Source organism: Corythoichthys intestinalis, chromosome 10, assembly GCF_030265065.1.
Source record: "Corythoichthys intestinalis isolate RoL2023-P3 chromosome 10, ASM3026506v1, whole genome shotgun sequence".
NCBI classification, from domain to species: Eukaryota; Metazoa; Chordata; class Actinopteri; order Syngnathiformes; family Syngnathidae; genus Corythoichthys; species Corythoichthys intestinalis.
In genome coordinates this window covers 53269256-53281474 of record NC_080404.1, presented here as the reverse complement: position 1 = coordinate 53281474, position 12219 = coordinate 53269256, and the positions used below count along the sequence as shown (strand labels likewise).

Here is a 12219-nt window from a genome sequence, read left to right as displayed (position 1 = left end):
TGGAGAGAACGGCAAGAACGAAAAGTGGTATTTGAATGAAAAATTTGGACGTGCATAGCTGTCATTGGCATGGACGTGCATGGCCTGCAAAGATGCCATATACCGAAAAATATGCCACATTCCAAAAAAAAAAAAAACTGCCACATACCAAAATCCATTTTGCAACACACCAAAAAATGTCACATGCCAAAAAGTATTTTGCCACATACCCCCCAAAAAAATGCCACATGCCCCAAAAAAATACCACATGGGAAAATCCATTTCGTCACATCCCCCAAGAAATACAACATGGCGAAATCAATTTTGCCACATACCAAAAAATAAATAAAAAGCCACATGCCAAAATCCATTTTGCCACATGCCAAAAAAAAAGCCACATGCCAAAATCCATTTTGCCACATACCCCCCAAAAAAATGCCACATTCCCAAAAAAATACCACATGGGAAAATCCATTTCGCCACATCCCCCCAACCACATGGCAAAATCCATTTTGCCACATACCCCCAAAAAAAGCCACATGCCAAAATCCATTTTGCCACATACCAAAAAAAAAAAAAACATGCCAAAATCCATTTTGCCACAACCCATAAAAATGCCACATGGCAAAAAAAAAATGCCACAGGCAAAAAGCCATTTTGCCACATACCAAATAAATGCTACATGCCAAAATCCATTTTGCCACCTACCCCCAAAAATGCTACATGCCAAAATCCATTTTGCCACATACCCTCCAAAAAATGCTACATGCCAAAATCCATTTTGCCACATACCCAAAAAAATGCCATATGACAAAAAAATGCTACATACCAAAATCCAATTTGCTACATCCCCAAAAGATGCCACATGACAGAATCAATTTCACCACATACCAAGAAACAATGCCACGTGGCAAAAAAACATGCCACATGCCAAAATCAATTTTGCCACATATCCCCAAAAAATGCTGCATGCTAAAATCCATTTTGCCACAAACCAAAAAAATGCCACATGCCAAAAAAATGACACATACAAAAAAAAAAATCCACATGCAAAAATCCATTTTGGCACATACCAAAAAAACGCCACATGCAAAAATCCATTTTGCCACATACCCACAAAAATACCACATGCCAAAAAAATGCTACATGCCAATATCCATTTTGCCACTTCCCAAAAAAATGCCACTTGGAAGTATCAATTTCGTCACATACCAAAAAAACAATGCCACGTGGCAATAAGCATGCCACATGCATAAATCCATTTTGCCACATACCCCCCAAAAATGCCAAATGCCAAAATCAATTTTTCCACACACCCAAAAAATGTCACATGCCAAAATCCATTTTGCCACAAACCAAAAAAATGCCACATGCCAAAAAAAAATGACACATACCAAAAAATGCTGCATGGCAAAAAAAAATGCCACATGCCAAAATCCATTTTGCCACATCGCCCCCAAAAAAGCTACATGGCAAAATCCATTTTGCCACATACCAAAAAAAAAAAATGCCACATGGAAAAATCAATTTTGCTACATACCAAACATAACTTTTCGTTCTTGGCCCTGCTAAAATTTTGTGTGACTGCAAAGGGTGATGGGATACAGGTCACATCTTCCATTCACGTGTTAGACGGACTGCCTTTAATTCACTTTTTACTTGCTGTAGATGTCCCAAAACATTTTTGTTCAGTTACCCGTTTCGCGCTTCCTGTCAGGGTCTTAAAATATTTCTGCCACCAGAACAATGTTGTGGAAGACGGGGGCGCTAAAAAGTCACACGTCATTAAACACCAACACGGCTTTGGTTGGCGAGAAATACGACATGTGATCAACAAGGTTGCACATCTTGATATCATTTGATTAACTTTCTCACTGCCATTGAGAGCAAGTGATGTCAAATCCAATGCAGTGGCTGACACTGAGTGATTAGTAGGGGTGGGAACCTCTGGGTTTCTTACGATACGGCTCACTTTCTGTTGATTTCGGGGTTTCTAAAAAGGAAGTGACTTAAGAATGCTCCTAATTGAAAAGAAAAATCAATAGTGAAGGAAGGGCCCACATAGAAATGTTCCCGAGAAGCGAACGCTTGTTATCTCAGTGTCCAGTCTTTTTGAAAGCTGCGGTGGAGTGGGCCGGGCCGAAAGTGTGGCTGGGTGTTGTCTTGGGATCATCCCTCTGTGGCAGGTTTTGGGCGGTTAGGTTCGTGCATCATCCTTCGTGGCTGGGACATGGTAGCCACAGCAACCGACGCCGGTCTTGACATCCCAGGCGCCCGCGCTATCAACTTGTTATCCTGGTTGGGCGGCCGATGCTACTTGTTTTAGAACAGAGCGCCCTTCTGTTTGTCCTGGAGTGCCCGGGAGAACTGATTGCAAGAGTTGGTGCGTCAATCTTGCTCATGACGCATTGGGCTTCTGTGATAAGATGGCGTTGTGTGCCCTTTATTCTGCTTCTTTTCATTAAACTATGGCGTAAGTGCTATTTATTTTATATTAGGTGTGTTAGAGTAATACAGTCCTACAGTAAATATGAGAAATAATACTATTCCCTGATTGATTATATAACGTGCGTTAGAGTAATGCAAACAGTTATGTTGTGTGCGAGAAAGGTAACTATTCCCTTCATTAGGAAACTAACCTGGAAGCACTCCAAAATTAACAAGAAGATACCTGTAAATGCCTTCTGCGAATGCTCTGGTTTGGTTGCCATTGACGGCACTTGACGTCCAATCCGGTCAAAATGAATTGGATGTCTAGCTAACATTGACACTATTTTAATGAAAGATTTTTGTAGCGTTTGTATCGTTTGGTTTCCTTATTATTATTTTTTTTAAACAGTGACACCTTTTTAAAATGATATATTGTTTATTGGCGGGAACATATCGATAACTTTTCAGGCTACAAAGTATCGCGATATGTCACCTTTTCGACTTATTGTCACACCCCTAATGAACATGATATTTTTGGGGTTTGATTCCAAACTAACATGAATGAGCTAAACAAATTTTCATTTCTTTATCAAATAAAATATATATGACGGAAAACACAGACAAGGCTGAAAAAGCCGTTTCTGCTCTCACACCCCTCTATAAAATAAACTGCTGTATTTTAAGCCAAAAGAACTGTTGTGTCTGATAGAACAATATGCCTATATGCTGCCATAGCAGATTCATGGCGCATTAAGTCCCAGAATTATTTTTAATTTGTCAGTTTTACCCAGAAAACTCCCATTTACAGACGTCGCGCAACTGCTTTTGTTTCAACCCAGCCATAAAACGAAGGTAATTATTGATATTTCTTATTCAAAATGTCTGTCATTTTTAGCTTAGAATCATTCATTGATGTCTAATATTTCGTTTAAAATAAAATAACTTTAAAAAATTATTTACTCGCATATTTTAAAGTTTTAAACAAATTACGTCACAATGAAAAAATTGGCATCTGTAAAAAAGTGACGGATACCTACCTCATTAACTATCACTTAATTGTATTTTTTTTCCATTACTGTCGCATTTTCCCCAATATTTTAGATAATCGATCCATACAAATTGAAAAAAAAAAAAAAAACGTTTAAAAGAGTAAACATATGAAAATGAAAATCTCGATTACTCCTTGACGTCTGCGATTTCTGCATCGCTACCTTTGTTATATTACCATGTTTCACCCATAAAATTCCGAAAAAATCCAGCTGTGGCCATTCAGATCTGTGTCTTGACACTCGATGATACATGCTATATGGAGTTTTTGTATCGAAACAAGGTAAGTACGCGACAATATCTCATTAAAATCATGGCGTCTTTAATTCTGCTCTCGCGTGTTCTCACCTTTAGTTAGGGTTTGGCTGTTTAATTTTTAATTTTTATTTTTTAAATGCCCTCTTGTTCAAAATTTTAAGCTTTCCAATGATGTATCACACGTGCAAATCGGACAATTTTGAAATTTGGACAAATTGGGGGTCTCAGAGCAGAACTTCAAGTTTTTTCCGCCATATATACTGTAGTCTAAAATGTTCAATCATACATTATAGCATATCGTATTAGACTGTATTAAAACATATCTTTCCCCTCTATAAATCGAGGTCATGGAATCTTTCTAGCAAAAAATACATGCAAGACTGCTATTAACGGTGCTAGACATCCAATCCAATTTGGACAGGGAGGGCTGACCGTGATCATTCCAGTTCAATAGATTTGATGTCAACGGCAATGAAGGAGTGAATACCAGCAATGACATCATAACACAAGCAGCGACGTGGCCAGCGAAGCTTTCTCTCCCGTCGAATGTTGTCCGGCGTTTCCGTGACGACCGCTGCTGGGTTAGGGCCACGTTGTAAATTTGTCAACTGATTTCACATCAGCTTCCGACCGCGTGACGGACCGGCGCCAATATAATAATAAAAGACGAATCAAGCTTTGCACGTACCTGAGCCTGCTCGCGTACGACTCGTCGGAGCTTTTATCTTAATGAAAATCACTGAAAAATGGACAGTACGGGCGCCGCCAAAATTTAAAAACGACCTCCGATTGGTTGCTTAGGAGACAGCCGGACAGCAAATGTGCACTCATGGCAATAATTACGTGTAAAAAAAGCTAAATTAGTGCTGCAATGATGAATCGATTAACTCGAGTAATTCGATTAGAAAAAATGCTTCGAACCAAATTTTGCTACTTTGAGGATTCATTTAATTAGACTCGTTGTCATGGTTGGTCCTGAAAGGGTTGCATTTAGTTTTATTGATTTGGGTGGATACCCTGATCTCTCGTGGCAACAGTAAATATGATGTAAGTTGTTTTACGTGGCTGAATTCAGCTACTCCCTGTTAAGACCAACATAAGCCAAGTTTTTGTTTGAGTTAATGCATGTTTGTTGTTTATGCATTCATAATGTAGTTTAGAGGCATATTTAGCAGTTTTTTTGTGGGAATATGTGTTTTAACTGTTTGCTAAGAGCTTAAAAAAAAATTTGCGCATTTAAGCTTGCGGACTTTTGTTATGCAAGTTAGCCAATTGTTTTTTTTGTTGTACTTCGATCCTCATTTATTTATTTATTTTTTATTTTTTTATACAGTTTGGAGCTAAGCTTAGGCATTTTAACTAAACAGAATAACATATCTATAACAATTACAGAATACACTATCTGGGTCTTTTGGAAAAGACCCAGATAGTGTTCTTTTGGAAAAGACCCAGATAGTGTTATTCTCTTTTTTTTATGTGTTTTTTTTTTATGGGATTTCTTCGGCGCGCCGCGCAGCCCGAACCGTTTGACCAATCGGCAGTGATCAAATATCGAAACGACCGGAATTTTCACGCGACGCAGGGAATTTTTCGAACGACCCCGAAAAATTTTCCGTTTGCCCGTAAATGCCGATTTTTCACCGATTTTTGAACAAAAAAAAAATTTGCAAAGTGTATCTATTCCAACAATTTTTGACCAAATTGCATAATTTGGACATCAAAAATTTGGGGAAGGCTGAGGGGCATAAAAGTTGTATACAGAATTTGGGAAAAAAAAAAATTACGGTTCCCCGGAAATTTGCCAAAAACTTTCCCATTCATTTTTAATGGGATGCAACGTTGGTTCAAATTTCCCATTCACTTTTATTGGAATTTCAAATGGAATTCACAGTGCATTGATGCCAGTGACTGCCATGTATATCAATTCAATTGATGCCAATGTACTTGGATTCCATTGACGCACATGGATGTCCATGCCATTGACGGCCATGGACGTCCAAATTTCCCAGTCATTTTCAATGGCATTTATTTTGTTTAATTCCATTGACGGCCATGTTTGTTGATTCTATTGATGCCAATGTACTTGGATTCCAATGAAACAAATGTAAGTTGTTGCCAGTGACTGCCATGGACATCCAAATTTCCCATTCATTTTTAGTGGCAAAAAAAAAACAAATGTCCCCAAATCAACAGGAAGTTACCAGATATCAATAGGACGTGTCCCCCAAATGTCCCCAAATGAACTGATATGACGAGGACACGCCCCCCAAACGTCCCCAAATCAACAGGAAGTGACATGATATTGTCCCCGAAATGTCCCCAAACCAACCTAGGCGGGGCTAAGATGTGTATCTCCACACAGCAAAGACCCAGAGTAATTTCTCCAGAAATTGCAGTTTCTAGTTTTAAATGCATTTATTGCTTTTGTGAAATGAAAGTGCAATTCTGCATAGTTTGAAGGAACACTCAGGAATTTTACTTTGTATTCACATTTAAAAGGGAAGTTCAGAATTTTTCACATTAGGCTTAATCTTGGAAATAGTGTAGGTTAAATTAGTCGGTGGAGTTGATTTCAACCAGTCACATGCAGTTTGTTCGTTATTTGTTAGTTTAATTTTATACCGGAACGGCATTCTGGACCTTTCCGGCCTACTTTCACCCCTAGATGTTTCTGAGTCTAGGAAATTGAGGCACTTTTGGAGCTATGATTTTCCATCTTGAAGTACAGTGTTTGCATTATTCTATTTTTACGCCAATTTATACATTTTTGCTGCAAATAAATATGGGCTCCAAAAATTTGTTATTGTCCCCTCTAACTACTAATAATCGCTATCGTATCAGTCCTGAAAAACCTATATCGGCCAATCTGTAAAAAAAACGATTTATTACATTTTAATTGAATTATGTTAACATTTTTACACATTAAAAATCATAATTTTTTTTTTTATTAATAGGAAGTAATCTCTAGTTAAAATAAATGAATAATAAAATACAATCACTTTAACAAGATAAACATTTTAAAGATATATTAGGGGAGTGACAATATATCGAAAAGGTGATATATCGCGATACTTTGCAGTCTCAAAGGTTATCGATATGCTCCCGCTGAGAATTGATATACAGTGGTGAGAACAAGTATTTGATACCCTGCCAATTTTGCTGGTTTTCCCACTTGCAAGCCATGTAGAGGTCTGTAATTTGTATCATAAGTTCTCTTCAACTGTGAGGGACGGAATCTAATACAAAAATCCAGAAAATCACATTGTATAATTTTTAAATAATAAATTTGTATATAACTGCATGAAATAAGTATTTGATACATTACCAACTAGTAACTATTTCGGCTTAGTTCTTTTTTAAGAACCCCTCCTGTTCTCCACTCATTACCGGAAGTAACTGCACCTGTTTGAACTTGTTACCTGTATAAAAGACACCTGTGCACATGCTCAAACAAACAAACTCCAACCTCTCCACAATGGCCAAGACCAAAGAGCTGTGTAAGGACATCAGGGATAAAATAATAGACCTGCACAAGGCTGGGATGGGCTGCAGGAAAATAAGCAGCTTGGTGAGAAGGTAACAACTGTTGGAGCGATTATTAGAAAATGGAAGAAGTTCAAGTTGACGGTCAATCTGCCTCGTTCTGGGGCTCCATGCAAGATCTCACCTCGTGGGGCATCACTGATCATGAGGATGGTGATGGATCAGCCCAGAACTACACGGCAGGACCTGGTCAATGATCTGAAGAGAGCTGGAACCACAATCTCGAAGAAAACCATCGGAAACACATTACGCCGTCATGGATTAAAATCCTACAGCGCACGCAAGGTCCCGCTGCTGAAGCCAGTGCATGTCCAGACACGTCTGAAGTTTGCCACTGACCATCTGGATGATCCAGAGGAGCAAAGGGAGAAGGTCATGTGGTCGGATGAGACCAAAATTGAACTTTTTGGTCTAAACTCGGCTCGTCGTGTTTGGAGGAAAAAGAAGGATGAGTACAACCCCAAGAACACCATCCCAACTGTGAAACATGGAGGAGGAAATATTTTTTGGGGCTGCTTCTCTGCCAAGGGTACAGGACGACTGCACCGTATTGAGGGGAGGATGGATGGGGCTATGTATCACCAGATCTTGGCTGACAACCTCCTTCCTTCAGTGAGAGCCCTGAAGATGGGTCGTGGCTGGGTCTTCCAGCATGACAACGACCCAAAGCACACAGCCAAGGCAACTAAAGAGTGGCTCCGTAAGAAGCATCTTAAGGTCCTGGAGTGGCCTAGCCAGTCACCAGATCTGAAACCGATAGAAAATCTATGGAGGGAGCTGAAAGTCCATGTTGCCCGGCAGCAGCCCCGAAACCTGAAGGCTCTGGAGAAGATCTGCCGAAATCCCTGCTGCAGTGTGTGCAAACCTTGTCAAGGACTACAGGAAACGTTTGGTATCTGTAATAGCAATCAAAGGTTTCTGTACCAAATATTAAGTTCGAATTTTGTGATGTATCAAATACTTATTTCATGCAATTAAATGGAAGTTTATTATTTAAAAATCATACAACGTGATTTTCTGGATTTTTGTATTAGATTCCGTCCCTCACAGTTGAAGAGAACTTATGATACATATTACAGACCTCTACATGCTTTGCAAGTGGGAAAACCAGCAAAATCGGCAGTGTATCAAATACTTGTTCTCCCCACTGTATCGTTTTAAAAAGTTTAACAAGTTGCTATCAAAATCTTTGAAAATAGTTTGTCTACGTGAGCTCACCGGCTGCCATTGTGACTGGATTGGACGTCTAGAGCTGTCAATGGCACTGAAACCTGAGCATTCACTGCTAGCTTGTGAGCATTTACAGGTCACTTCCTGTTGATTTTGGAGCATTTACAGGTTACTTCCTGTTGATTGTGTGCCGTCAAGGGCAGTTAATGAGTGCCCAGTAAAGAGTTAGCATGACAAATACAATAAAAGAGAACAAGAGAAACATCTAGAGTTTAAAGACCAAGCAACGTTAAAGTTATTGGAAGTGTCAAGTTGTTGTTAGCCTAACCAAGCCCTAGAAAATTAGTAACAGCCACTCCAAATGACATTTAGCATAAAGTAAATGGTGTTGTGATAATCAGTCGTTTTCCTGCAGCAAACTAAAGGCAAATGCAATGTTTCCCCAGACTTTTTCGGGTGACAAAAACACGTGTCGGATTTGGCGGATGTCGAGTTTAAAAGTTCACCCGAGCTAATTGCGATTCCCCATGGTGACATGCCGCCGACGCGGCGGCGTCCCGCGCGGTGTCAGTAAAGGTAGCGACTGACGCTGGAGTGTGCGCGACTCAAGCTAGTCGCCGGGGTTCAAGCGAGTGTGAAGCGATTAGCATAATAGCTGCCGGAGCGCGTGGAGGCACTCGACTTGTCGCCGTAATGCGACGCTACAACAGGGGGGCGCTGATCGGGTGTGAAATCAGTGGCGCTGTCAACTTGTCACGAACGAACGAATGAGAATGGCCGCCAGCGGCATGATGTCCAATATTGAATTAGGAGGGATGGCAATCGCTAGCTATCATAATACTTAGTTGTAGCCATAAGTGGATTTTAAGGGTAGGCTGGGGGGGGGGCGGGCCCTCCTGGTGGCCAAAAAGTGTCATTGCATGAAACTGACTTTCCTATATATATATATATATATATATATATATAAGTTGTAAAGCAATAAAACTGCAACAAAAATGAATGAAATAAACAAAAAAATATTTTTATGATGGGTCAAAATTATTTTTTTTTCGAACAGATCATGTGACTAGCACCTTAGACGGTCATTTGCTTTGCAAATAATTTTTAAAATAATAATAAAAATCAGGGGAAGGCAATTTTATTTTTCAAATGATTTTTTTTCTTTGTATTGTAATGTAATATTTTTTGGACTGAAGCAACTTTTGGGGGGATTGAATGATTTAGACACAAATGTCCTACCCATAATATACCCCGAACACAAAAAGGATTGCTTCAATCGAATAAAACTTTTTCAATAAAAAATTAAGTGTTCAAATGCAAATTTTTCAATCTCAAATATTTTTTCGCATTCAAAAACGTTTTCTATGATTGCCTTTTTTTTTTTTTTTGATTGAAGTGATTTTTCTTTTGGAAAATTTATTTTTTTGAAGGAACTTATTTTTTGATTAAATAATAAAGACAAAAACATCCTAGCCAAAATGTGGCCCAAACACAAATCAATATTACGTAAATCAAAAATGTTGCTTCAATCATAAAAAAAACTTAAATATAAGAAAAATAGCTGTCACATGCATTTTTTTTTTGTTTCAAATTTATTTTTGCTTTCTTATTGAAGCAACTTTTTTTTGATTGAAAATATAATTTTGTTTGCAGCAACTTTTTTTTTTTTTTAATTGAAGCAACTTTTTTTGATTGAATAATGAAGACACAAATTTATATAACTACAATGTAACTACATTGGCACGACACCGGCGGGCGTACCGTATTCAATGGATGACGATCTTGGCTAAAAGTATCACTTAAGCAGCCTGATTTAGAATTCCTCTCAAGAAAGATGGGAACCAAAAAACGCTCATTGTCAACTTAGTATTATAAATATTCGTTACTTTTATTGCTGACACTGCGTTTTGGGGTCATCAACATGTTGTGCCCCCCTACCCCAAAAGTCAAACTCTGCCTATGCTTGCAGCCAAAGTTTATAATAGATGAAAACCATCGCATTAACTCGCAAGCCACTTCAAGTAACCGCTCCACTGACAGCGGTAGACGTTCAATCCATGATCGTTCCCTCTCAGCCCTGCCTATCTATTTCTTGAACTTTTTGCAAACATGAAACATCGGCCATTTCCTTCATCAAACAAGATAATGTGTCATTAATGGACACATGGTGTGAGTTGCGAGCACTTGAGACACATCGGGTTGCGTGGCAAACGCTACAGGCGCCGCCCGATGCCATCTGTTCACTTTGTTTGCCGAGGCGGGGCACCGGTTGACCTCGTCGCCCTAGCAACTCCGCTCAAATGTCACCATTAGCCCATTAGCACGAAGCCTAACATGGCGTTCATTTAAAGAAATCATGAAAACCAGCATTTTCCATCCAAGGATGTCAGCGGGAAGCCATTTTATTTTACAGGTAGCACAGTGATGAGCCTCAACATTCCAAATTCAAACAAGCCTTAGGGCAGGGGTCCTCAAGTACAAATCTTGAAGGTCCAAAATTATTTTTTTCCATACATGCATGGGTCCATTTATTAATGTCAGTCAAGTACAAGGAAGGTCGAAGGTGGTAGAAGTGATACATTCATTCTGATTAAATAAAAATAGATTAACAAAACATGTTTTTGACTTAAAAAAAAAAAAAATACAAAACAAGAAACATGCAAGTACAATGTTTACATATGTTTACACATGTACAGTGGAGCAAATAAGTATTTAGTCAACCACTAATTGTGCAAGTTCTCCCACTTGAAAGTATTAGAGAGGCCAGGAATTGTCAACATGGGTAAATCTCAACCATGAGGGACAGAATGTGGGGAAAAAACCCAGAAAATCATAGTTTGATTTTTAAAGAATTTATTTGCAAATCATGGTGGAAAATAAGTATTTGGTCAATACCAAAAGTTCATCTCAATACTTTGTTATGTACCCTTTGTTGGCAATAACGGAGGCCAAACGTTTTCTGTAACTCTTCACAAGCTTTTCCCACACTGTTGCTGGTATTTGGCCCATTCCTCCATGCAGATCTCCTGTCGTTGGGCAACACGGACTTTCAACTCCCTCCCTCCGCAGATTTTCTATGGGGTTGAGATCTGGAGACCGGCTAGGCCACTCCAGGACCTTGAAATGCTTCTTACGAAGCCACTCCTTTGTTGCCCTGGCTGTGTGTTTGGGATCATTGTCATGCTGAAAGACCCAGCCACGTCTCATCTTCAATGCCTTTGCTTATGGAAGGAGATTTTCATTCAAAATCTCTGGATACATGGCCCCATTCATTCTTTCCTTTACAAAGATCAGTCGCCCTGGTCCCTTTGCAGAAAAACAGCCCCAAAGCATGATGTTTCCACCCCCATTCTTCACAGTGGGTATGGTGCACGAAGAAGAAGCCTCATGAAGCGTGTGTTTGTGTATTGTAACTTGATTACAACAATGGACACGGTGCGGCGTTGCTCAAAAGTTTGGCTCAACTTTAAACAATGCCTTTAACGTTACTTACAATAGCAGGTTCCTGGGAGAGGGTTTCCAAGGTAACCATTCACAGAGTCACATCTGGAGTGACATGCAAGAAGAAAACAGAGCAAAGTATATTAGCGTTTCACATATGCTGGTGACGACATCTCTATGCCAAAAAATACAAGTTCACAAATAACTCCAACATACATTTCAATCTATTTTTATCCATCTCATTTGTTTGTATAATTATTAATAGTGCAGAAATGAGCGGGCTCATTAAATATAGTTTGATTATAGAAAATAAAATCTCACAATAAAACAATAAAATGAGTTCATATAAAA

The 12219-nt window shown here is 39.0% G+C and overlaps 1 long non-coding RNA gene across 1 annotated transcript in view; it reads right to left on the bottom strand.

Annotated features, from left to right (window-relative positions):
- The window catches only part of LOC130922788 (uncharacterized), a 104449-nt gene extending 92476 nt beyond the window's left edge, over positions 1 to 11973 (bottom strand). The window contains exon 1 of the long non-coding RNA XR_009064579.1: positions 11921 to 11973. This is a non-coding gene — a long non-coding RNA (uncharacterized LOC130922788). The remainder of the gene's footprint in view (positions 1 to 11920) is intronic.
- Positions 11974 to 12219: the final 246 nt, after the last annotated feature.